Genomic DNA, 23,056 nt, shown 5'->3' on the forward strand with positions numbered 1-23,056 from the left:
TAGATCCGAAATCAGGGGTAACGGATACTGATATTTAATAGTAATTTTATTGAGGGCACGATAATCAATACAAGGCCTTAAAGAACCATCCTTTTTGGCCACAAAAAAAAAAACGGCACCTAAGGGTGAAGAGGATGGTCTAATATGACCCTTCTCCAACGCCTCCTTAATATAGGACCGCATAGCCTTGTGCTCGGGTACAGATAAATTGAAGAGCCGACCCTTGGGAAATTTACACCCTGGGCTTAGTTCAATTGCACAGTCATAACTCCTATGAGGAGGCAAGGACGCAGACTCATTCTCACTAAATACATCATAAAAGTCCGCCAAATAGTCAGGAACATCATGCGACTGAGGAGAGGTGGAAAAAACCGGAGCCTCACTAAAGGCACACCGACAACCCCAACTCACCACAGGCACAGATTTCCAATCCAAAACTGGATTATGAATTTGCAACCAGGGAAACCCCAGAACAACGGCATCATGCAGACCATGCAATACCAAAAATCTGCAATTTTCTTGATGGTCTGGGGCGACCCGCATGACCACCTGGGTCCAAAACTGAGGTCTATTTTTAGCCAAAGGAGTAGCATCAATCTCCCTCAAAGGGATAGGCGTCTGCAGAGGTGTCATTGGAAATCCACAACGTTTAGCAAAATCCAAGTCCATTAGGTTTAGCGCTGCTCCCGAATCCACAAAAGCCTTGGCGGAAAATGTGGACAGGGAGCAGATCAGAGTAATTGCCAGAAGAAACTTAGGTTGAACACCACCAACAGAAAACGTGTGTGCAAAGCGTTTCTCTCGTTTAGGACAAACAGAAATAATATGCGAGGCATCTCCACAGAAAAAACACAGCTTATTACGCCTTCTGAACTCCTGATGTTGCGCCTTAGACAAAACTCTATCACATTGCATAGGTTCAGACGTCTGTTCAACCGGTGGCAACACCTCTCGTGCAATCCTGCGTTCACGAAAACGCCGATCAACCTGAATGGCTAATGACATAGAATCGACCAGAGGGAACAGGAAATCCCACCATAGTATCTTTTACGGCTTCTGACAAACCCTTCCGAAAGAGAGCAGCCAAGGCATTATCATTCCAGGTAGTAAGGACCGCCCACTTTCGGAACTTTTGACAGTACAACTCTGCAGAATCTCGACTCTGGTTCAATGCCAACAGGGTCTTTTCAGCCTGATCAATAGCATTAGGTTCGTCATACAACAACCCCAAAGCTTGAAAGAATGCGTTCACATTAGTCAGAATAGGATCATCTGGTTTCAAAGAAAACGCCCAATCCTGGGGATCGCAACGCAGCAAAGAGATGACAATTTTAACCTGCTGCGCGGAGTTCCCTGACGAGTTAGGCTTCAAGGCAAAAAATAATTTACAATTATTTTTGAAACTCAAAAATTTAGATCGATCCCCAAAAAATACATCAGGTGTAGGAATCTTTGGTTCAACAGCATGCGAACGAGCAAGGTAGGCGGAAATTCCCCGCACTTCCGCAGCGAGCTGCTCCACATGATCAGACAATTGCTTTATCTCCATTGAGAGAAAAAAAAAATTCCCCCTACGGCCTCAGAGATATAGAGGAAAGAATATACACACTTTTTTTTATTTTTTTTTTAATTAAAAAACACAATTCTTTCCTGCTATTGAGTACCCTAGGATCTGCGGTAGGGCGGGTGATTCTGTTATGATTGAGTCACCGTAGGAGGCAAAAACAGAAATGCTAGCTAAGTCCAGAAAACCAGAGAAGTTGGCAGCTATCGAATTGCAGACCCCTGAACCTATCAACACAACTAGCAGTAGCCGTGGGGGGTTCCTACGATGCCCTAGACCCCTCGATCACAGCCGGAGAATTAAATAGGCCTAAAGAAAGAAAGGGGAAATCTAAACTGCCCCAGAGCAGACCCCAAAGCAATAGGCAGCCCCCAACATATAATGACGGTGAAGCAAGATGAAAACACTAACACAGGCAGAAAGATAGACTGAGCAAAGAGGGACCCAAGCTAACTAGATAGAAAAGGACAGGAAGCCTCCTGTCTGCAATCCGTGAAAAACCCTATGAAAATAAGAGCCAACAGACTGACAGTGAAAAAGGCCCTGAAGACACTAGGCTTCAAAAAAGCTATGTCAGTACTCAGGAATAAACTGAAGACAGAGCTACAGGCAAAAGGAGATTCAGCTCACCCCAGCAGGGAATGGCAGAATACTGAAAAGCAAGGAAAACAAAAAACAAAACAAAAAGCTAACAGGCAAAACAGAAAACTTAGCTTTAGAGGAGCAGGAATCAGACTGGTGTCCTAGAAGTCCACAGAGAAATCACCCGCAGGGTAGAAGGGCGTCGGCAGCCTTATATCCAGTCCGTGACTCCACTCAGCCAGTCATCCTCATTAGACTCAGGTGCCTGATAATTAGGCTCACTACCTTCCTTTACCAGAATAGGGAGTTCACCAGACCCCAGTGACGAAGGGGAAAATGAACTCACAACAGTGCTTGTTTACTGAACCTATCCACACACTACCCAGATCACGGTTTTGCCATTAGAGGGTGGGAGATCGGTGATGAAATCCATGGACAGGTGAGTCCACGGTGTATCCGTAATTGGCAGTGGCACCAATTCCCCGGCCGGCCGGTTGTGGGAGGCTTTAGCGCGGGCACAAATTTCACAGGAGGACACAAAATCAGTGATGTCAGAAGTCAACGAGGGCCACTAGAACAGCCTAGTGATGGCTTTACGAGTGGCCGAGATTCCAGGATGCCCACTCAGAGCTGAGTCGTGGAACTCCCGAAGCATCCTTAACCGATACTGGACAGGCACAAAGAGCTTATTTTCAGGTATGGACGAAGGAGCAAGAGATTGGGCCTCACGAATCTCCTGCTCCAATCTCGGGGACACCACAGCCACCACCACCCCGCGCTGAAGAATGGAAGAAGGAGGCTCAGGAGGCGATACCGGATCTAGGCTGCGAGACAAGGCATCCGCCTTCACATTTTTGGAACCTGGTCTGAAAGTGATGGAAAACTGAAATCGGGAAAAAAAAGTGACCACCTTGCCTGTCTCGGAGTCAGATGTTTGGCGGATTCGATGTAAGACAGGTTCTTGTGATCTGTAATGACAGTGATACAATGGACAGCCCCCTCCAAAAAATGCCTCCATTCTTCAAAAGCCAATTTAATGGCCAACAACTCTCAGTTACCCACATCATAATTTATTTCAGAAGAGGAAAATTTTTTTGAAAAGAAGGCACAGGGTCTTAAGTTAGTTAATGTGGTGGGCCCCTGGGACAACACAGCCCCCACTCCCACCTCAGAAGCATCCACTTCTATGATGAATGGTTTAGACAAGTCAGGTTGAACCTGTACCGGAGCAGTCATGAAACGTTCTTTTAACAAAGAAAACGCCGCCACAGCTGGAGTTGACCAGTTTTTGAGATCCGCCACCTTTTGGGTGAGATCAGTGAGGGGTTTGACCACTTGAGAGAACCCCTTGATGAATTTTCTATAATAATTGGTGAAACCCAGAAATCGCTGAAGACCCTTGAGATCTCTGGGTTGCACCCAATCCATAATGGCCTGTACCTTCCTAGGGTCCATACGAAACCCCTCAGCGGACAGGATGACCCCTAGAAAGGACAATTCTTGAGTAAAAAATGAATATTTCTCCAATTTGGCAAAGAGTGAGTTCTCCCTGAGCCTCTGGAGAACCGTATGAAGATGACCCATATGACTTTGTCTATCAGAAGAATATATGAGTATGTCATCAAGATAAACAACTACAAAGCGTCCAATAAAATCAGAAAAAACATGGTTAATGAAATTCTGGAATACCGCTGGTGCGTTAGTCAAACCGAAGGGCATAACCAAATTTTCAAACAAACCCTCAGAGGTGAGAAACGCAGTTTTCCATTCATCCCCCTCCCGCACACGGATGAGATTGTACGCTCTCCTGAGGTCCAACTTAGAGAACCACCTGGCCCCCGACAATTGATTGTACAAATCAGGTATCAGTGGGAGAGGATAAGTGTTTCTTATGGTTATTTTATTCAGTTCTCGAAAATCGAGGCATGGGCGTAAACCACCATCCTTTTTTTTTTTAACAAAAAAGAACCCCGCTGCCACGGGAGAGACAGATGGCCATATATGCCCTTTATGGAGGCTCTCAGAGATATAATCCTTCATAGCAGACCGATTAGGGCCGGAGAGATTGTACAGCCGGGCTCTGGGCAATTTGGCACTGGGAACAAGATCCACGGCACAATCGAATGGGCGGTGTGGTGGTAGAACCTCAGCCTCCTTTTCAGAGAACACATCCTCAAAATCCTTCAGGTACTCCGGAATACCCTCCAGACTGACGGATGACATATACACAGTAGCAAGACAATTTTCAGAACAACCAGGTCCCCATTTAACAATATCCCGGGACCCCCAGTCAATAACCGGGTTATGCCGTTGCAACGAGGGAAACCCTAACACCAGGCCAGCAGGGTGGTTATCCAAAATAAAGCATGACATGCGCTCCTGGTGTAGGGCCCCCACCCTGAGGGTGAATTCTTTAGAAATGAAATGGAGACCATCCTTAGTGAGAGGTGTAGAGTCAATAGCCACAATTTTTAAGGGAGGCCCCAACCTAACTGTCCCTAATCTACAGCGAGCCACCAGCTTAGAGTCAATCAGGTTCAGGGATGACCCACAGTCTACAAAAGCCGACGTATGGAAAAAACCATTCTCAACACCAAGTTCCACCTTTAGCAGTATCTTTGAAAATGAAGAAAAAGGTACCCGAGAGTCTGGGTGACCTCCACGATTATCACCCAGACTCAGCTGCTTGTTAGTCGGAGGACAGGAGGGGCAGTCTTTTTTCCAATGTCCGGGATCTCCACAGTAAACACACAACTTTCCATCACGTCGCTGTTTCCTCTCCTTCTCCTGGGGGTTGGTTGCTCCCACCTCCATAGGTTCAGATGGAAGCAAAACATCAGGGTTAGCAGGGAAAAACGGAAACCCTCGCTGAGTAACACCTCTCTCCCGCAGTCTCCGATCCATACGGATAGCCTGAGTCATAGCCTCCTCCAATGAGCTGGGAGGTGGATGGAGAGCCAGAGCGTCCTTCAAGCAATCCGACAGTCCCTTCCTGAACAGACATCTCAGTGCGGAGTCGTCCCAGGACACCTCAGTGGACCATCGACGGAAATCGGAGCTGTACCATTCGGCTAAGTGCTTCCCTTGCCCCAGACCCATAATAGTGTCCTCTGCCACCCTAACACAGTCCGGTTCATCATAGATAAGTCCTAGGGCCTCAAAGAACCTATCTACCGAGATCCGTTCAGGGGCAGTAGGGGGCAACGAGAAAGCCCAGGATTGGGGACCCTCCCTAAGTAAGGAGATGACAATCCCCACCCGCTGAGTCTCATCCCCAGACGATCGGGGTCTAAGAGAAGACCATAATTTACAACTCTCCTTGAATATGTGAAATTTATCCTTTTCACCAGAAAATGTGTCAGGAAGTTTAACTGAGGGTTCAGGAGAGTGCAAAATAATATCTACAGAGTCACCTGGCCGACAAACAATATGAGAGGTGTTTCCCTGCATGGTCTTAATAGTCTCAGTCAGTTCTTTCTGTAAGTGGGTATGAGACATGACAAGGGACTGATGATTCACAGAAAAGTCCTGCGCCATCTGCGTCAAACTGGACACTTGATCTGCCAAGTTATGCAGCAGATCCATGACCAAAGAAAAAAAAAGTGCAAAATCCTGTTTAAATGTATAGGTTAGTGATAATGTAGTGAAACCTCCACCAGGGGGAGCTGGTGAGGGAAGAGAGGTTACACACTAAGAGCAGCAACCCTGAGCAACAGCACAGGTGCCACAGGTAACGAGAGAGAATAGTCAGACGAACCGAGTCAGAAACTAACAGGAGCAGACGTACCAGAAGGAGCCGCAATACACGCAGTCAAAATACCAAGCCGAGAGTCAGAAAGTCAGAACATGAGCACAGGGTCCAAAACGTGGGACGAAATACGTGGTCGGGGTACAAGCCGGGGGGTCAGATGCCAGAGAGGGAACGTAACAGCAGAGACGAATACCAAGAGACGAGGTCAGAGATCAGTCCGGGTCATACACGTGAATATCAGTTAAAGGCAGGAGGATCACCAAGGTACAAGGGTCAGAGGCTCTAAACTGGAAGCTTGAGCTATCACTAACACTGGCCAGCAGGCTGTGAGAGACTGAAATAGCCCAGCTAGCTCCAGAACGAGGCTGAGGAGATTAACCCCCCGCATGACCAGTCCGGAGTGAAGACAGCAGAAGATAAACTCCGGACTGGACCATGACAGTAGTAGGCTTGGTCACATTAAGAGAATCCGCAAAGAAACTCCTAGAAAGGGCATCCGCCTTAACATTCTTAGTGCCCGGAAAATATAATTCATAAATGATTGGAAGACAGAAGGAGCATTAGTGAGCCCAAAAGGCATCACCAGGTACTCAAAATGTCCCTCCGGAGTATTAAACGCCATCTTCCATTCATCCCCGTGCTTGATGCGAATAAGATTATACGCCCCCTGAGGTCAAGCTTGGTAACCAACAGGCACTTTTAACTCTGGAAAATAAATCAGAAATCAGGGGTAACGGATACTGATATTTAACAGTGATTTTGTTAAGGGAACGATAGTCAATACATGGCCTTAATGAACCATCTTTCTTGGCCACAAAAAAACCCCCAGCACCTAAAGGTGAAGAGGATGGTCTAATATGACCCTTCTCCAACGACTCCTTGATATAAGATCGCATAGCATCATGTTTGGGTACCGATAAGTTGAAAAGCCGACCCTTGAGAAATTTACACCCATGCATTAACTCAATTGCACAGTCATAACTCCTATGAGGAGGCAAAGATGCAGACTTACTCTCACTAAATACATCAGAAAAATCAGCCAAATAGTCAGGAATATCATGAGATTGGGGAGAAGTGGAGAAAACAGGAGTGTCACTAAGAACACATTGACAACCCCAACTCACCACAGACACAGCTTTCCAATCCAAAACAGGATTATGAGTCTGCAACCAAGGAAAACTCAGAACAATAGTATCATGCAAATTGTGCAACACCAAAATTTACAATTTTCTTGGTGGTCCGGGGTGACCCGCATTATCACCTGGGTCCAAAACTGGGGTTTATTCTCTGCCAAAGGAGTAGCATCAATACCCCTCAAAGGGATAGAAGTCTACAGGGGTATCATAGGAAAACCACAACGTTTAGCAAAGTCTAAATCCATCAGATTCAAAGTTGCTTCTGAATCTACAAAATCCTTAGTGGAAAATGTAGACAAGGAGCTGATCAGGGTAATTGCCAAAAGGACCTTAGGCTGTACACTGCCCACAGCAAATGTGTGAGCAAAACGCTTTTCTCGTTTAGGGCAGACAGAAATAGTATGAGAGGCGTCCCCACAGAAAAAACACAGCTTATTACGCCTTCTAAACTCCTGATGTTGCGCCCTAGACAAAACCCTGTCACATTGCATGGGTTCAGACGTTCGTTCGAAAGGCGGTAACGCCTCTCATGTAGTTTTACGCTTACGTAAACGCCGATCAACTTGAATGGCCAATGACATAGAGTCGTCTAGACCAGAGGGAACAGGAAATCCCACCATAACATCTTTTACGGTTTCTGCCAAACCCTTCAGAAAGAGAGCTGCTAGGGCATCGTCATATCATTTAGTAAGGATGGCCCACTTTCGGAATTTTTGACAATATAACTCTGCAGAATCCTGACCCTGGTTGAATGCCAATAAGGTCTTCTCAGCTTGATCAATAGCATTAGGTTCATCATACAACAACCCCAGGGCTTGAAAAAATGCATTCACATTAGCCAGAATAGGATCTCCGGGTGTCAAAGAAAAGGTCCAATCCTGGGGATCGCCGCGCAGCAGGGAGATGACAATTTTAACCTGCTGCACAGAGCTCCCTGATGAGTCAGGTTTCAAAGCAAAAAATAGTTTACAATTATTCTTAAAATTCAAAAAATTAAGACCGATCCCCAGAAAACACATCAGGAGTAGGGATTTTTGGTTCAACAGCAGATGAATGAGCGAGATAGGCAGAAATTCCCGCACTTCAGCAGCGAGCTGCTCAACACGATCAGACAATTGCTTAGTCTCCATTTAGAAAAAGAAAAAAAAAAATCTCCTCCTGCAGCCTCAGAAAAAAAAGAGGAAAAAGTATACAAAAAAAAATTCTGACATTTTTTTTTTCTATTTTTTTTTTAAATTCCTTCCTACTTTAGAGTACCCTAGAGTCTACAGTTAGGCTCGTGATTCTGTTATGATTGGGTCACCGAGGAGGAGAGCAAGCCCAAGCTAAGCCACAGAAAACCAGAGAGGTTGTTAACTAAGCAGATTGCAGACCCCTGATCCTATCCACACAACTAGCAGTAGCCGTGTGTCACGTGCCCAGTCCTGTGTAACACAGCCAGTGTGACGCGGCCAGCAGGCTGGTAACTAATACAACCAAACACAGGGGATAGGGAAACATTTACAACGGTAGGCCCTGCAATAGGGGATGGGGGACATGGTGACCTCCTGCACTCCCCTAAGTCAGTGTCCCTAACGCTCCTAACGTTCCCTATGCCGGTTCTGCACCGGGCGCCGATCACGAACCTTTCGCCCTAGCACACGTTACAGCTATCCGTCGCTAGGGAGCTGGGTGGCGCATGCACTGGCCCCACCACTGTACTAACACCAACATGAGGAAAAGTGACAAACAGGGAAACACTTAGCTTTGCTCTGATGCACTTGCTCCAGGCAACAGAGTCCAACACCCGAGTGCATCTTCCTCCCACCGTGTCCAACACCTGGGTGCAGCTGTCCAGCATGGAGTCCAGAACATGAGCGCAGCTGTCCAGCAACGGAGTCCAGCACCTGAGTGCAGCTTCCAGCAAAAGAGTCCAGCAACTGAGTGCAGCTCTACACCATAGCTGCCACTCCACCAAGCCTTGCAAGAATTCTTCACTGACCCCATAGCTGCCACTCCACCATGCTTTACAGGAACTCCTCGCTGACACCATAGCTGCCGCTCCAGGACTCTGACCGAGCTGTCCTGGACTCTCCTCAGCTCCTTCCTTCACCCAGCATGGTTGGAAAAGACTAACAATATCACCAACGTGAGTCAGAGCAACTGACACACCTTTATTGAGTAAACACACCTGTTAGTGATTCCCGTGCAATTACAAGAACCACCACCGGGGAAAACTATCTCTAAAAACACCAGTGCAATGACCATACTGGCCACCGGGGGCAAAACTATCTCTAAGCACAAAGCTTAGAGAGAGGAAAAAAAAAGGTTACCAGAGCTCTTATCTGACATGATCCCGCATGGATCATGACATCGTGGAGCGTACCTACGATGATCTTAGATGCCTCGGCACAGCCAGAGAGCTAACTAAGCCTAAAGTAAGAAAGGGGAAATCTAAACTGCCCCAGAGCAGACCCCAAAGGAATAGATAGCCCCCAAACATATATTGTCAGTGAGACAAGATGAAAACACAAACGCAGGCAGGAAAATAGACTGAGCAAACGATGGGGTCCACACTGACTAGACAGGACAGGAAAGGAAAGACACTGTCTGCAATCATGCAAAAAACCCTGCAAAAAGTCCAACACGTCTGATGCAAAAAACACTGAAGTTGCACGACTTCGCCCACTATATCAGCACTCTGGTATATTCTGAAAGCAGAGCAAAAAGAGGCCAATCCAATAAGGGACAAAAACAAACTGGCACAAGCAGTAACATATGGACGGTGATTCAGCACAGCCACAGCCGGAGCTGGCTGACCGGCACAAAACTGAGATAAACAAAACCAGATCAAATGCAAACAGAATACCAAATGAACACTTAGCTGAACATGCAGGGACTGAGCTGGAAACATCAGACCTCAGGAGGCAAGAAGAAAATCACCAGCAGGGATAGAGGGAGTCGGCTGCCTTAAATCACAATCTGAAACCCCAGATCTCCAATCGTCATCCTCATTATCAGGTGGCAAGCCTCTGTTAATCAGATCAGCTCCATTACCTCCAGTAACTACCAGAGGGAGCCCAGAAAGAGAACTCGCAACCCCTATGTCAATCTGACCAGCTCCACTACATTCAGTAATAACCAGAGGGAGGCCAGAAAGCGAATTCACAATAGGAATCCAAGACTATATCTGGCAGCCTGCAGGACAGGTTCCAAAGTATTTGAAGGACACGGCTACCTCTCATAGGCTCACAGCCTGATGACCTAATCTGGACCGCCCCCAGAACCAGGCCAGATGGCGATGCACGACTGGCACCAACCACTTCACCTCCGACAGAAGAGCGAATCCTGCGCCCACCAGTTGCCTGTGCAGGGACCCCTTCTCTGTCACCACCATCACCCACAGGAGAATCACGGTGATGCCCAACGACAGAGGCATGCATCAAAGGAGTGGGACCATAGGAGGATACAGCCCTCCTATCACCGACACCACCAGTCGAAGGAGTCTGGTGCCTCCCAGCGGCCGAGGCCGGAGCACCAGCCACCGAGGACAACAGCGACATAACAGGACATGGGGCCAGCACAATGGAAATAGGTGGATGATCAGGAATATGGGGCCAGCACAAGGGACATAGCAGCCAGCATAAGGGACATAGGAACCAGCACAAGGGACATAGGGCCAGGACCATGGACATATGGGCCAAGACCAGGGACATAGGGGCCAAGACCAGGGACATAGGAGCCAGGACCAGTGACATAGGGGTCCAAGATAGGGGAACATGGGGGCCCAAATGGGGGACATTATTAAATAAAGGAGCCCGGTTGAGGAACTTAATTACTGTATTGAGGCCAAAATGAGGAACAAACATAATTAGTTTAAGATGGCAAGTGGACGGACATAATTACTGATGGGGCCACGTACTCAACATTAGTGCTGTAATATAATTTACTTTTTAGAATACTATTTTCCATGGGGGGGAACAAAAGGGAGGCCTTGTTACCAGGGCTGTGGAGTTGGAGGCGATGTCCATTTTGGTGTACAGTGTCTTTAGGACATGATCATATATCAAAATCAAACATCATAAATACTCTGTCTGATACCTGATTCTGATACCTGATTCTCATACTTGATTCTGATACCTGACCCTGATACCTGACTCTGATACCTGACCCTGATACCTGACATCTGATACCTGACCCTGATACTTGATTCTGATACCTGATACCTGACCCAGATACCTGACTCTGATACCTGACCCTGATACCTGATATCTGATATCTGATACCTGGTATCTGATACCTGACTCTGATACTTGATTCTGATACCTGATACCTGACCCTGATACCTGACATCTGATACCTGACTCTGATACTTGATTCTGATACCTGATCCTGATACCTGACTCTCATACCTGATATATGATACCTGATACCTGATATCTGATACCCAATACCTGATATTTGATACTTGATATCTGATACCTGACTCTGATACCTGATATCTGATACCTGACTCTGATACCTGATATCTGATACCTGACTCATTCAAACATCAGAATCAGAAGGTCTTTCAGATACCTTCAATGCAGTATTTGAGTGGTTCGTCTTATAAGTGAAGAAAACAGATCCATTTGTTGCTGGTTGAGCTAATGGCTGAGTGGTTAAATGCCTGGCTTATGAAATAGAAAACATGAGGTCAAGCCATGGAGTTAAGTATACTTTGTTTTTTAACCCATGCCTCCTGGCACACAAACTGCAGAGTTGTTTCACTTTGTTGAGTGAAGAAAGTCAAACATCATATGTCAAAATGTAAATCCAAATGATTTTTCAACTCACTGAGAGTTTGGAAAGCAGATTTCCTTACCAAAAAAATTGAGCTTGGTATCGCTTGAGCTTGTAGTAGAATGGCAATGCTGCTGTCTCTAAAGTATAGCTTTTTCTCGATTCAAATCCCATGTTAGAATTTTTTTTTCTTTTTTTTAGATTATGCAGGTTAGCACACAAACTCCCAATCCTGTTCCACTTTTAATATCTGACATTTCTTATTATCTTCATCTCTTGTAATAAAATAATCTATAGTCTAAGGGTGAACCATCTGCATTCCACTTTTGATATGACATTCTTATTATCCTCCTGATTTCTAATTAAATAATCTATAGCCTAAGGGTGAAGCATCTGCATCAAACATAGTTTTGGTTTAAAATAATAAGAAAAAAAAAATTAAGTTCCACTGCAGGGATTTGAACTCACTAGCCCTTATTTATAATCCTACACACATTCCATTACCACTACACTATAATGGCAACTATGAGGTTTTAAGTGATGAGTTTTTGTCCAATACCTCATACTTGACTTCATTCAAACATCAAATTTTTTTTGTCTGATACCTGATACTTGACTTCATCAAACATCAAAATGCTTTTGTTTGAGACCTGACACTTGACCAGTCAAAGATCAAAATCAATGTTTTTCAGATACATCTCATAAGGGAAGAAAAAGGATCCTTTTGCAGCCTGTTGAGCTGTTGGCTGAGTGGTTAAGCATCTGGTTTATGGAATAGAAAATGTGGGTTCAAGTCCCACATCAGATATTTTTTTTTTTTTTTTTTTTTAAATAGCAGATTACCACACAAAATCCAATCGTGCTTCACTTTTAAACTGACATTCTTATTATCCTCCTGACGTGTTAGTAAAGTTTCAGACATGCTGTGTCTAATGATCAAATTAGTTCATAGATTTTTTTTGTTTGCATCCACCCAAGAACTGGTTACAAACTCATGAGCACTAGGGGGTCTCACTAATCCACTGTGTCCAGGCATGGTCCTCCTGTAGCAGCAAAAAACGGAGCTATGGGTGTGTCCTACACTATCTGATTCTGCAGGGGACGTGCGTCTGTTCATTGCCATCTCATAGATCTGCTGAGCATCTCTCTTTAAGGCCGGCGTCACACAATACCGTAGAATATGGCCGAGTGCTATGCGAGAAAACATCGGCGCAGTGTTAATCTGTGGGCCAGCTCCCATCAGCGTTTATTATATCAGGCGTATTCAGCGTGCTTGTAAAATCACAGCAGACTGCGATTGGCACCGAGATTCGGATGAGACTCGCCAATGCAAGTCTATGGGTGCGAGAAAAAAATCACACAGCACTCGCACCATGCAAGTCATGTCCGATTTCTATGCACCAGTGTCCTTTGAAAAAACAGCAATTCATGTGCCGCACACAGTAAAATCACACTGACAGGTTAGAATAGAAAAGATAGAATAGATATATACACATAGAATACATAGATATATAGTTGTCAGTGACACACACATATATATATGTATTTATATTAGATAGATAGATAGACAGACAGATAGAAAGACAGAAGAAAAGCCGGTAATTCAGCAGTCACGGTAGTGTGAAATCACAGCAGGAGCCGCCAGGATAGAAGAGATGGATTACATACAGTAAATACACATAGAATAGGCAGATATATGGATGTATGTGACATATACAATTAGTACAGTGTGTGTGCAGCTTACTGTACTTGTTTTTAATTAATAAAAGATTATTTTTCCAACAAAAGTGGCGTGAGCTCCCGTGCAATTTTTGTAACCAGCAGAAGGAAAGCTGATGACTGAAGGCTGTTTTTTATAGCCTGTCAGTGATCAGACATTACATAGTGATGTCCCATACTGGAACAATATAAAAAAGTAAAAAAAAAAAAAATTACAAAGTGTAAAAATATTTTTTGAAAAATCCCTAAATAAAGAAAAAAGTTTCCATTAAATACATTTATTTATGTAAATAATAGAAAAAATTAAATGTACACATATTTGATATCGCCATGTCCGTAACAATCCGCTCTATAAAACTGTCCCACTAGATAACCCCTTCACTGCACACCGTAAAAATATAAATAAAAAACAAGGCAAAAAACAATGCTTTGTCATCATACCGCCAAACATAAAGTGCAATAAAAAGCAATTAAAAGGACAGATGTAAAAAAAAAAGGGAACCACTGAAACCATCATCTTGTCCTGCAAAAGACAAGCCGCCATACAGCTCCAAGCTCCATCAGCAGAAAAATATAAAAGTTATAGCTTTCAGAATAAAGTGATGCAAAAATAATTATTTTTCCTATAAATTAGTTTTTACTGTGTAAAAGCACTAAAACATAAAAAAAATAAATCAGATATCGCTGTAATCGCACTGACCTGAAGATTAAAGCTGTCTTACCAATTATACTACATGTGGAATGGTTTAAAAAAACAAAACGCAATTCCTGAATTGCTGGTTTTTGTTCATTCTGTCTCCCAAAAATCAGAATATAAAGCGATCAAAATATGTCATGTGCCCGAAAATGGTACCAATAAAAATGTCAGCTTGTCCTGCAAAAAACAAGCCCTGAAACGACTGTCAGTCGAAATACGAAAAAATTATGGCTCTCAAAATAGTGATGCAAAAAATATTTTTCGCAATAAAAAGCGTCTTTTAGTGTGTGACAGCAGCCAAACATAAAAACCAAATATAAATCTGGCATCGCTGTTGTCGCACCGACCTGAAGAATAAAGTAGACTAATCACTTATACCGCACGAGGAATGGCGTAAAAAGTAAATAAAAACAATTCTTCACCTACTGTTGATTTTTTCATTCTGCCTCCCAAAGATCACAGTAAGGCTCGGTGCACATTTATCCTGTGCTCTGTGCTGAGCGCTTTCACTGGGGTTTCAATGTAAATCTCTGAAATAAGTGATTCAGACAGAACCCCCAGCAGAAAATTCCCTATAATGAGGCAGATGTAGTCACTGTGGACACCATAGGACCAGTGATCCGGGGGTGTCCGTCGTTTTAGGATTGCAAAGTTTTGTGCACTTCTGAAAAGGACACCGATGAACAGAGGCCAGACAGAGTCCAGAGTGACTCTGATGCCTTATTATAGTGAATAGATTAATTGGGGGTTTCATCTGAATCACGTTATTCAGAGATTTAGATGGAAACCTCAAAGTAAGTTCTCACTGTAGAGCGCCAGGTAAATGTGATCCCAAATGTTATGTAAAATGTTCCCAATAAAAGCTTCCACTCAAACCACAAAAAAATCAAGTCCCCACTCAGATCCATCATCTGTTAACAGAAATATAGGGGGCTTCCACGTTACTGGAACAGCTGTCTGTATGTGTGTATATATATATATATATATATAGTGAAACACACAGTACGAGCACAGCCCCCTGAGGAAGCCAACGCGAAACGCGCGTTGAAGCTGCTGTGTGCATGGTATACAGGGACATATATGGGTAAGAACGCCCCCTTTTGATAGCACTATGGCACTTTATTGATTTGGAGTGATTTATATTGTTTACATTCGGTTAAATTACCAATGGTTGACCTCTATTTAATGTGTTATATTTAACTGATAGATTCCTCCTTATTATTTTTATATGGTGTGCACTGAAAGGGTTATCTAGTGGGACCGTTTTATAGAGCGGATTGTTACAGACGTGGCAATACCAAATATGTGTACTTTTATTTACTTTTAATTATTTACATAAATAAATGTATTTATTGGAAAAAAAATTTTTTTAAGGATTTTTAAAAAAATATTTTTATACTTTGTAACTTTTTTTAAACTTTTTTACATTGTCCCAGTATGGGACATAACTATGTAATGTCAGATCACTGACAGGCTATAAAAAACAGCCCTCAGTCATCAGCTTTCCTTCTGCTGGTTACAAAAATTGCATGGGAGCTCATGCCACTTTTGTTCGAAAAATAATCTTTTATTAATTAAAAACAAGTACAGTAAGCTGCACACACACTGTACTAATTGTATATGTCACATACATCCATATATCTGCCTATTCTATGTGTATTTACTGTATGTAATCCATCTCTTCTATCCTGGCGGCTCCTGCTGTGATTTCACACTACCATGACTGCTGAATTACCGGCTTTTCATCTATCTATCTATCTCTGTCTGCAGAATTATAAGGCAAATGAGTATTTTGATCACATCATCCTTTTTATACATGTTGTCCTACTCCAAGCTGTGTAGGCTTGAAAGCCAACTGCCAATTATGTAAATCAGCTGATTTGCATCTCTGTAATGAGGAGGGGTGTGGTCTAATAACATCAACACCCTATATAATGGTACCGTTACACTTTGCGATGCACCAGCGATCCCGACAACGATACGACCCGGTTAGGATCACTGATGCATCGCTAAGTGGTCGCTAGTGAGCTGCCAAACAGGCAGATCTCACCAGCGACATAGCAGCGGTCGGCGGTTGCTACTTACCTGTTAGATGCGGCGATGAAGACATCCTCCTGCCCGCGTCCACACGTCGCTCGTCGCCACAGCAGGAAGACCAGCAGGAAGCAGATGACGAGAAACGGCCCAGGACGTTCAGCAATAACCAGCGTGGGAGGCGGTCGGAGGTAAGTATCACATGTAGCGATATCACTAGCAATATCGCTGCTGCGTCACAAAACCAGTGACGTTATAGTGATATTGCTAGCGATATCGCTATGTGTAACGGGCCCTTAAGGTGTGCTTAATTATTAGGCAACTTCCTTTCCTTTGGCAAAATGGGTCAGAAGAGTGATTTGACGAACTCTGAAAAGTCAAAAATTGTGAGATGTCTTGCAGAGGCATGCAGCAGTCTTGAAATTGCCAAACTTTTGAAGCGTGATCACCGAACAATCAAGCATTTCATGGCAAATATCAGACAGGGTCATAACAAGCGTGTTGATAAAAAAAGGCGCAAAATAACTGCCCATGAATTGAGGAAAATCAAGAGTGAAGCTGCCAAGATGCCATTTGCCACCAGTTTTGCCATATTTCAGAGCTGCAACGTTACTGGAGTATCAAGGTAAGGAAGGCTGAAAAACGACCACCTTTCAACAAGAAACATAAGATAAAACGTCAAGACTGGGCCAAGAAATGTCTTAAGACTTAAGGTTTTATAGACTGATGAAATGAGAGTGACTCTTGATGGGCCAGATGGATGGGCCCAAGGCTGGATCGGTAAAGGGCAGAGAGCTTCACTCCGACTCAGACAAGAGCAAGGTGAAGGTGGGTTACTGGTATGGGCTGGTATCATCAAAGATGCACTTGTGGGACCTTTTCGGGTTGAGGATGGAGTGAAGCTCAACTCCCAGATCTATTGGCAGTTTCTGGAAGACACCTTCTTCAAGCAGTGGTACAGGAAGAAGTCGGTATCACTCAAGAAAAACATGATTTTCATGCAGGACAATGCTCCATCACATGCATCCAAGTACTCCACAGCGTGGCTGCCCAGTAAAGGTCTAAAAGAAGAAAAAATAACGACATAGCCCCCTTGTTCACCTGATCTGAACCCCATAGAGAACCTGTGGTCCCTCATAAAATGTGAGATCTACAGGGAGGGAAAACAGTACACCTCTCGGAACAGTGTCTGGGAGGCTGTGGTGGCTGCTGCATGCAATGTTGATCGTAAACAGATAAAGCAACTGACAATCTATGGATGGAAGGCTTTTGAGTGTCATCGTAAAGAAAGGTGGCTTTAGTGGTCACTGATTTTTTTTTTTTGAATGTCAGAAATGTTTATTTCTAAATCTTGTGTTATATTGGTTTACCTCGTGAAAATAAACAAGTTAGGCTACTTTCACACGTGTGTTTTTTTGCGCTGGGCACCGTGCGCAGTGCAAACGCACATAAAAAATGCATCATGCGTTGGTGTGCATTTTTTTGCGGTTTTGAGCATAGTTTTCTATTAAAAAACGCATGCTTTTTTTGCGCTGACGTGCGCATAACCATGCGCACGTCAGCACACCCATAGACTATAATGGGTGTTTGGGTGAAAAAAAAAAACGCATTGCGTGCACATGCGTTTTTTGGGGACAAGTCGGACGCACAAAAAATGCAGCAGAGTGCATTTTGTGCGCCCGAGCGCACACTCCAAAAAAACACATGCGCATACAACGCGTACAAACGCATGTGTATGCACACCCATGTAAAGAATAGGAAAAAAAAACGCAAGTGTGAAACCAGCCTGAGATGGGTATATATTTAGTTTTTATTAAGTTGCCTAAAAAATCTGCACAGTAAGGCGGTGTTCACACGTAGCTTTTTATGCGGTTTCGCTGTGTTTTTTAACACGTGATTTTGCCTCGAAAACGCCAAAAACAGCATCCCATGCAATCCTATGGGATTCCGCAATGCTGTGCTAATAAATGAAAATTGTGGAATACATAATGTACATGGGAACAAAAGAACTCAAATAGTCACATGGCAGATAGATGTAGCCAGTTCACATGTACATAAAGGACAAATGATCTAGACAACTGCAATCGCAAGGAATCAAAACAAATGAAGGCCAGCAGTCAAAGTGTCACGTAAATTCAATACTTTGAGGAAGGAGCAGCACGCTCCGAAACGTGTGTCGGGGTCAGGCCGCTGTATGGTTTCCTCCCACTCCGTCCAGGTAATACTGCAGACCCCTTTTAGGTCTATTTATCATGAACACTTGTTCTTAGATTATATGGATTTACAGTTATCAGGGAGTTCCATGAGTCCCCGTTTACTATGTTGATATATAATATACTTACTAATTATGTGGTGACTTTTGTATGAACTCCTGGGTGTTATGACCATATGGGGTTGATATCCTGGTTGATGTGGGTGACATACTAGGCCCCTTGTTTTGCCATTGGTTGTGTCCTCTCCCCCCTTTTTCATGTACCTATGTCCAATTATATATAGAATGCTGTGCTAATGCTGCGGATTTTTCCGCGGCGGAATCGCATCACAGAAAAATATGCAGCATGCTCATTAGTTTTGCGGAATCGCGGCGATTCCGCCCACATAGGAATGCATTGTTCTGCTTACTTTCCGCATGTGGCTGTGCCCACCATGCGAAAAGTAATCAGAACATTTGCGGATGGTACCCACGGTCCGGAGGAGAGGAGACTGTCCTTCGGGCTCTGGGTACCATATCCCTGTAAAAAATAGAATTAAAATAAAAAAAATCGTCATATTCTCACCTTCCGATGTCCCTCGCAGCGTCACCAGGCCTCCGCGGTGCTCCCGGCAGGTCCCTTTCCCAGTGATGCATTGCGATAATGACCTTTGATGACGTCGCGGTTTAGCGAGACCGCGACGTCATCAAAGGTCATTATCACAATGCATCACTGGGAACGGGACCTGCCGGGAGGATCGCGATGATTGGGAACGCTGCGCGGGATGTCGGAAGGTGAGAAAAACACAATTTTTTTAATTATTTTTAACATTAGATCTTTTTACTACTGATGCGGCATAGGCAGCCTCAATAGTAAAAAGTTGGTCACACTCGTCAAACACTATGTTTGACGAGTGTGACCAACCTGTCAATCAGTTTTCCAAGCTAATTACGCTTGCAAATCGCTAGTTTTTCCGCAGGAAATAGGCGGAAATTAAAATGCGATTTCCCGCAGAATGGAATTGAGGAATTCCCACGGAAATTTCCGCAGCAATTCTGTAACGTGTGCACATAGCCTAATAGTTACCTGCTCAAACAGATATCCTCCTAAGATAGCCAAATCTAAAAAACCCCACTCCAACTTCCAAAAATATTAAGCTTTGATATTTATGAGTCTTTTGGGTTGATTGAGAACATAGTTGTTGTTCAATAATAAAAAGAATCCTCTCAAATACAACTTGCCTAATAATTCTGCACACAGTGTATCCTGGCGGCTCCTGCTGTGATGTCGCACTACTATAACTGCTGAATTACTGGCTTTTCTTCTATCTATCTATCTGTCTATCAATCTATCTATCTATCTATCTATCTGTCTGTCTGTCTGTCTGTCTATCTGTCTAAATATGCAAATAAAGTCCATGGAGCCTCATTTAAGAGTCTCAAAACACAGGACTAGCCAGATCTTCCTCCAGGGAAGGACCCAGCCAAGGAGTGGCTCCTTTCAGAAGCCACCATTACCACCATATTAAGTGGCCCTTTAAGTCAATATCCAGCTCCTTACGTGTTTACAGATATGACAAGGCAAATACCAAGGCCAGGTATCCATCCACAGACAGCTGTTTCGGGGTGTTGCCCCTCATCAGTGTGGAGTAGGATTCTGGCTAGGTGGGAGCAATGCCTAGTAGACCAACATCACGAAACAATCACTGACCTCAGGGAGACCAGCCAAAGAAAACACTGCAGCAGCCGGCAAAGGCGCTCAATCAGCGAAATCCCAGGTGCATTGCTCCCTGGGAAATACGAATATGCAAATAAAGTCCGTGGAGCCTTATTTAAGAGTCTCAAACACGGGACTAGCCAGAGCTTCCTCCAGGGAAGGACCCAGCCAAGGAGTGGCTCCTTTCAGAAACCATGTTGCATTTGGAGAGCACCTGATGTGCCCAAAAAGTGGAAACCCCCCAATTATAACTCCAACCCTAACCCCAACACACCCCTAACCCTAATCTCAACCCTAACTCTAGCCCTAACCCTAGCCCTAATAGGAAAATGGAAATAAATACATTTACTTTTAATTTTATTATTTTCCCCTAACTAAGGGGGTGAGAAAGGGCGGTTTGATTTACTATTTATGGCAGGTTTTTATTTCTGTCAGCTGTCATACGCTAAAAGACGCTTTTTATTGTAAAAATAGTTTTTGCATCACCACATATTGAGAGCTATAATTTTTCCGTATTTTGACCCACCGAGTCATGTGAGGTCTTATTTTTTGCGGGACGAGCTGACGGTTTTTTTTCATTGGTATCATTTTCGGGCACGTGACATTTTTTGATCGCTTTTTATTCCGATTTTTGGGACGCAGAATGAACAAAAACCAGCGTTTCATGAATTTCTTTTGGGGGTGCGTTTACACCCTTCCGCCTGCGGTAAAATTGATAAAGCGGCTTTATTCTTTGGGTCAGTACGGTTACAGTGATACCTCATTTATGTCGCTTTTCTAAGGTTTTGGCGCTTTTATGCAATGAAAACAATTTTATATAAAAAATAATTATTTTATTCTGCGAGCTATAACTTTTTTATTTTTTCTCTGATGATGCTGCTGGCGGCTCGTTTTTTGCGGGACAAGATGACGTTTACAACAGTACCATGGATATTTATATGTGTCTTTTTGATCGCGCGTTATTGCACTTTTTGTTCAGCGGTATGATAATAAATCATTATTTTTTGCTTCGTTTTTTATTTTTATTTTTTAAGGGGTTCGCTAAAGGGGTTAACTAATGGAACAGTTTTATAGGGCGGGTCGTTACGGACGTGGCAATACCAAATATGTATACTTTTATTGTTTTTTTTTTTATTTCCAAAAAATGAATTTATTAGGGAATATTTTTTTTTTAAATTTATTTAGCGATTTTTAAAAAATTATTTTTACACTTTTTTTTTTTTTTTTAACTTTATTACATTGTCCTAGGTGGGACATCACTGTCCTGTGACAGATCGCTAATCTGTCACATCATAGATCACTGTGACAGATCAGCAATCTGTCACAGGCACTACACAGGCTTCTTCCTTGCCTGCGCTTTGCAAGCATGAGAAAGTCAGCTCCCTGCAGGCCCCCGAGGGTCCCCGTCGCCATCTTGGATTGGGGACCTGCAGGGATGGAGCCCCCCACAGCAGCGCTGCACATTGCGCTGCTGTGGGGGGCTCAGGGAAGCACGGAGGGATCCCCTCCCTGCCGATGCTTCCCTTTAACCCCCGGTACACCGCGATCGTGTTTGATTGCGGTGTGCAAGGGGTTGACGTGTCGGGGGCGGTCCGTAACCGCCCCTGACACATTGTGTCGGGTGTCAGCTGTGATAATCAGCTGACACCCGGCCGCGATCAGCGGCGCTCACCACGTGGGCGCCGCTGATTGCTGTTACGTACTATCCCGTCCCTGGTAATTAAGTCCCAGGGCACATGGACGGGATAGTACGTCACATGGCAGTAAGGGGTTAATTAGAAATCAGGAGGATAATAAGAATGTCAGATATTAAAAGTGGAATGCAGATGGTTCTCCATTAGACTATAGATTATTTTATTACAAGAGAGGAAGATAATAAGAATGTCAGATATTAAAAGTGTAGCATGATTGGAGTTTGTATGTTAACCTGCATAATTTGAAAAAAAAAATTCCAACATGGGATTTGAAATCATGAAACACCCCACTCTCAAGACAGCAGCCTACCACTGTACTACAAGGCCAAGTGATACTGTGCTTTCATTTTCTTTGCCTATGAAATCTATATACACTCTCAATGATTTGAAAGATCATTTTGATTTTCATATTGACATATGATATGTGACTTTCTCTACTCAAAGTGAAACATCTCTCTGAAGAGTGAAGAATGTGACATACAAAAAAAAAAAAACAACTTTCACAGGACTCAAACTCACATTTTCTATTCCATAAACCAGAAACTTAACCACTCAGCCATGAACTCAGTTGGTAGTGAAAGGATCCTTTGTCTTCCCTTATGAAATGAACCACTCAAGTACAGTATCTGAAAAGCATTTTGACAGCACTGTGGTAATGCATTGTGTGTTGGCTTATAAACAAGGGGTTGTGAGTTCAAATCCTAGCAATGGAGCTTAATTTTTTTTTTTCTTATTACCTTTAACCAAAATTATGTGTGATGCAGATGCTTCACCCTTAGGCTATAGATTATTTTATTACAAGTCAGGAAGATAATAAGAATGTCAGATATTAAAAGTGGAACAGGATTGGGAGTTTGTGTGCTAACCTACATAACCTAAAAAAAGAATAAAAAATGCTAACATGGGATTTGAATCGAGAAAAAGCTATACTTTAAAGACAGCAGCATCACCATTCTACTACAAGCTCAAGCGATACCAAGCTCAATTTTTTTTGGTAAGGAAATCTGCTTTCCAAACTCTCAGTGAGTTGAAAAATCATTTGAATTTACATTTTGACATATGATATGTGACTTTCTTCACTCATCAAAGTGAAACAACTCTGCAGTTTGTGTGCCAGGAGGCATGGGTTAAAAAACAAAGTATACTTAACTCCGTGGCTTGACCTCATGTTTTCTATTTCATTTAACCACTCAGCCATTAGCTCAACCAG

At 43.5% G+C, this 23,056-nt stretch overlaps 1 protein-coding gene across 4 annotated transcripts in view; it reads right to left on the minus strand.

Moving 5' to 3' along the window:
* The window catches only part of NALCN (sodium leak channel, non-selective), an 871,910-nt gene that overhangs the window by 352,989 nt on the left and 495,865 nt on the right, over positions 1 to 23,056 (minus strand). The gene's annotated exons all lie outside the window — the stretch shown is intronic.

This window comes from Dendrobates tinctorius, unplaced genomic scaffold, assembly GCF_039654945.1.
Source record: "Dendrobates tinctorius isolate UK_male_01 unplaced genomic scaffold, ASM3965494v1 ptg000026l, whole genome shotgun sequence".
NCBI classification, from domain to species: domain Eukaryota; kingdom Metazoa; phylum Chordata; class Amphibia; order Anura; family Dendrobatidae; genus Dendrobates; species Dendrobates tinctorius.